We start from the raw sequence: 5,813 nt of genomic DNA, 5'->3' as shown, positions 1-5,813 counted from the left end.
CCAGATCACGAGAGAAGAATTTGACTTGACCTGGAGCTGAGACATAATCAGAGAGCTGAGTGAAACACAGGGGTAGAAGCAGCAGCGGGAAGAGCCCTATGGGCTCTTGGACCCTAGGAAAGCCATTTCTGACTTTGTCTCACAGAGGTCCTTGGGGAAGGCTGCTAGAGGAACTGAGAAAAGACCACAGAGAGAAGGAAACTTCCAGCTGAACTTTGTAACAATTTTGACCAAATTCAAAATGTCTTGTACAGAACTCCTGGGAGGGGGTGAATCGGGAGTCCAGACACAGAGCAGAAACCACAGCAGGTCGGGAGGCACAAAACCTGAAAGCACTGCTTGCTTTCTCAGTCAGGAGGTTGGTAGGCTGGGGCAAGTTCTCAGCCCTGCTCACCTGCTGCCTGGAAAGAAACTCAGTGCAGCTGGTAGGGGTACAGTGGGAGTAAGGCTGGCCTTTTAGGCTGCGTGGGAGCTGGGTGAGGCCTGTAACTGCCAGCTTTCCCCAACTTCCCTGGCGACCTGCATGACTCAGCAGAGGTAGGCATTATCCCCCTGGGAACATATAACTCCATTGGCCTAGGAACCATACCTCCATCCCTCAGCAGCCACAGCAAGCCCTGCCCAAGGAGATGGTCTTTACCCACCATCTGAGTTCAGTCTGAGCTCAGACATGACTGACCTGCTCCAACCTGATGGTCTTTACCCACCATGCTAGCTGAAGACAAACGACATAATCTCTTGCGATATCTAGGGCCGCACCCGCTGTCTGATCCTCCCTATACTATCACAGCTGATGCTGTCTTGAAAGCAACACCTCCTGGCAGGAGGCCAACCAACACAAAACTAGTGCAATAAACAAAACTATAACTAAGGATCCTCACAAGAGCCCATTTCACTCCCCTGCCACCTCCACAACAGCAGGTGCTGGTATCCATGGCTGAGAGACCTGAAGACTGTTCACATCACGGGACTCTATGCAGACTCCCCCAGTACCAGCCCAGAGCCTAGTATGCAGCAGAGCTACCTGGCTCGATCTGGGAGAAGACAATCACTGCAGTTCAGCTCTCAGGAAGCCACATCCATAGGGGAAGAGGGAGAGCACTACATCAAGTAGTCCCCGTGGGACAAAAGAATCTGAACAGCATCCCTAAGCCCCAGATCTTCCCTCTGACCCAAATGATAAGGAAACAGGAAAACAATTCTGATAATATAAAAAGTTCTTTAATGCCCCCCAAAATATTATACCAGCTCACCAGCAATGTATCCAAACCTAGAAGAAATCCCTGAATTGCCAGAGAAAGAATTCAGGTTGATTATTAAGCTAATCAAGGAGGCACCAGAGAAAGGTGAAGTCAAACTTAATGAAATTAAAAAAAAAAAAAGGATACAAGATACGAAGGGAAAAATCTTCAGTGAAATAGATAGCATAAATAAAAATCACAACTTCAGGAAATGAAGGACACTCTTAGAGAAATGCACGACACACTGAAAAATCTCAGCAACAGAACTGAACAAGCAGAAGAAAGAACTTCAGAGCTTGAAGACAAGGTTTTTGAATTAACACAATCCAAAAAAGACAAAGAAAAAATAATTTTAAAAAATGAAGAAAGTCTCCAAGAAGTTTGGGATTATGTTAACCAAATGTAAGAATAATTGGTGTTTGTGAGGAAGAAGAGAAATCTAAAAACTTGAAAAATATATTTGGGGAATAATCGCAGAAAAATTCCCTGGCCTTGCTAGAAATCTAGACATCCAAATACAAGAAGCTCAAAGAACACCTGGGAAATTTATCACAAAAAGATCATCATCTAGGCACATAGTCATCAGGTTTTCTAAAGTCAAGACAAAGGAAAGAATCTTAAAAACTGTGAGGCAAAAGTGCCAGGTAATGTATAAAGGAAAATCTATCAGATTAATAGCAGATTTCACAGCAGAAACCCTACAAGCCAGAAGGGATGGGGGCCCTATGTTCAGCCTCCTTAAACAAAACAATTATCGACAAGAATTTTGTATCCAGCAAAAATAAGCTTCATAAATGAAGGAAAGATAGTCTTTTTCAGACAAACAAATGCTGACAGAATTAGCCACTACCAAGCCAGCACTACAAGAATTGCTAAAAGGAACTCTAAATCTTGAAACAAATCCTTGAAATACACCAAAATAGAACCTCCTTAAAGCACAAATGTCACAGGACCTACAAAACAAAAACACAATATATAAAAAACAAAAGGTATTCAGGCAACAAATAGCATGATGAATAGACTAGTACCTCACGTCTAAATACTAACGTTGAATGTAAATGGCCTAAACACTCCACTAAAAGATACAGAATGACAGAATGGATAAGAATTCACCAAACAAGTATCTGCAGTCTTCAAGTGACTCATCTGACACATAAGGACTCACATAAGGTAAAGGGGTGGAAAAAGATATTCCATGCAAATGGACACCAAAAGTGAGCAGGAGTAGCTGTCCCTATATCAGACAAAACAAACTTTAAAGCATCAGCAGTTTAAAAAGAAAAAGAAGGACATTATATAATGATAAAAGGACTTGTCCAACAGGAAAATCCTAAATACATATGCACCTAACACTGGAGCTCCCAAATTTACAAAACAATTACTATTAGACCTAAGAAATGAGATAGACAGCAACACAATAATAGTGGGGGACTTCAATACTCCACTGACAGCAGTAGACAGGTCATCAAGACAGAAGGTCAACAAAGAAATGATGGATTTAAACTATACCCTAGAACAAATAGACTTAACAGATATTTACAGAACATTCTTCCCAACAACTGCAGAATATATAGTTCTCCAAGATAAACCATATGATAGGCCACAGAACAAGTCTCAATAAATTTAAGAAAACTGAAATTACATCAAGTACTCTCTCAGACCACAGTGGAATAAAATTGGAAATCAACCCCAACAGGAACCCTCAAAACCATGCAAATACATGGACATTAAATAACCTGCTCCTGAATGATTGTTGGATCAACAATGAAATCAGGATGGAAATTTAAAAATTCTTTGAAGTGAATGATAATAGTGACATAACCTATCAAAACCTCGGGGATACAGGAAAGGTGGTCCTAAGAGGAAAGTTCATAGCCTTAAATATCTATGTCAAAAAGTCCGAAAGAGCACAAATAGACAATCTAAGGTCATACCTGAAGGAACTAGAGAAATAAGAACAAACCAAACCCAAACCCAGCAGAAGAAAAGAAGTAACAAAGATCAGAGCAGAACTAAATGAAATTGAAACAACAAAAACCAATAAAAAGATAAGTGAAACAAAAAGCTGGTTCTTTCAAAAGATAAATAAAATTGATAGACCATTAGCAAGATTAACCAAGAAGAAAAGAGAGAAGATCCAAATAAGCTCAATTAGAAATCAAACGGGAGATATTACAACTAATACCACAGAAGTACAAACTATCAGTCAAGGCTACTATGAACACCTTTATATACATAAACTAGAAAATCTAGAGGAGATGGATAAATTGTTGGAAATATACAACCCTCCTAGACTAAACCAGGAAGAAATAGAAACTCTGAACAGACCAATAACAAGCAGCAAGATCGAAATGGTAATTTTAAAAACTGCCAACAAAAAAAAGTCCAGGACCAGATTGATTCACAGCTGAATTCTATCATACATTCAAAAAATTGGTACCAATCCTATTAACCCTATTCCACAAGACAGAGAAAGAGGAATTCTCCTTAAATCATTCTATGAAGCCAGTATCACCCTGATACCAAAAGTAGAAAAGGACATAACAAAAAAGCAAACTATAGACCCTATGAATATAGACATAAAAATCCCTAACAAAATACTAGCTAAGTAAATCCAACAGCATATCAAAAACATAATCCACCATGATCAAGTGGGTTTCATACCAGGGATGCAGGCATGGTTTAACATATGCAAGTCAATAAATGTGATACACCACATAAACGGAATTAAAGCAAAAATCACATGATCATCTCAGTAGACATAGAAAAAGGATTTGACAAAATCCAGCATCCCTTTATGATTAGAACCCTCAGAAAAATCAGCATAGAAGAGACATACCTTAATGTAATATAAAAGCCATCTATGACAAACCCAGAGCCAACATAATACTGAATGGGGAAAAGTTGAAAGCATTCCCCCTGAGAACTGGAACAAGACAAGGATGCCCACTCTCACCACTTCTATTCAATATAGCACTGGAAGTCCTAGCCAGAGCAATTGGACAAGATAAAGAAATAAAGGGCATTCAAATTGATAAAAGAGGAAGTCAAACTGTTGCTGTTTGCTGATAATATGATCATATACCTAGAAAACCCTAAAGCCTCCTCCAGAAAGCTCCTAGAACTGATAAATGAATTCATCAAAGTTTCAGGATATAAAATTAATGTACACAAATCAGTAGCTCTGCTATACACCAACAGCCACCAAGCTGAGAATCAAATCAAGAACTCAATCCCCTTTATAATAGCTGCAAATAAAATAAAATACTTAGGAATATATCTAGCCAAGGTGAAAGACCCCTACAAGGAAAACTACAAAACACTGAATAAAGAAATCAAAGACAACACCAACAAATGGAAAGACATCCCATGCTCATGGTTGGGTAGAATCGATATTGTGAAAATGACCATACTGCCAAAAGCAATATACAAATTCAATGCAGTTCTTATGCAAATACCACCATAATTCTTCAGAGAACTAAAAAAAAAATCCTAAAACTCATATGAAACCGAAAAAGAGCTCATATAGCCAATGCAAGACTAAGCAAAAAGAACAAATCTGGAGGTATCACATTACCTGACTTCAAACTATAAGGCCATAGTCACAAAAACAGCATGGTACTGGTATAAAAGTAGGCACATAGAGCAATGGAACAGAATAGAGAACCCAGAAATAAAGCCAAATACTTACAGCCAATTGATCTACAACAAAGCAAACAAAAATATAAAGTGGGGAAAGGACATCTTATTTAAAAAATGGTGCTGGGATAATTGGCAAGGCACATGTAGAAGAACGAAACTGGATCCTCATCTCTAACCTTATACAAAAATCAACTCAAGATGGATCAAGGACTTAAACCTAAGACCTGAAACCATAAAAACTCTAGAAGATAATATTTTAAAAACCCTTCTAGACATTGGCTTAGGCAAAGAGTTCATGACCAAGAACCCCAAAGCAAATGCAACAGAAACAAAGATAAATAGATGGGACTTTAACCAAAAAGCTTCTGCACAGCAAAAGCAACAATCAGCAGAGTAAACAGACAACCCAAAGCATGGGAGAAAATCTTCACAATCTATACATCCGACAAAGGACTAATATCCAGAATCTACAAGGAACCCAAACAAATCAGCAAGAAAAAAACAATCCCATCAAAAAATGGGCTAAGGACATCAATAGGCAATTCTCAAAAGAAGATATACAAATGGCCAACAAACACATAAAAAAATGCTCAACATCACTCATTATCAGGGAAATGCAAATCAAAACCACAATGCAATAACTTACTCCTGCAAGAATGGCCATAATAACAAAATAATAGATGTTAGCATGAATGTCGTGAAAAGGGAACACTTTTACACTGCTGGTGGATGAATGTAAACTAGTACAACCACTATGGAAAACAGTGTGGAGATTCCTTAAGGAAATGAAAGTAGAACTACCATTTGATCCAGCAATCCCAATACTGGGTATGTACCCAGAAGAAAATAAATCATTAAATGAAAAAGATACTTACACACATATGTTTATAGCAGCATAATACACAATTGTAAAAATATGAAACCAGCCCA

Source organism: Theropithecus gelada, chromosome 4 (genome assembly GCF_003255815.1).
Source record: "Theropithecus gelada isolate Dixy chromosome 4, Tgel_1.0, whole genome shotgun sequence".
Classification (NCBI taxonomy): domain Eukaryota; kingdom Metazoa; phylum Chordata; class Mammalia; order Primates; family Cercopithecidae; genus Theropithecus; species Theropithecus gelada.
This window is presented reverse-complemented; position numbering follows the sequence as displayed.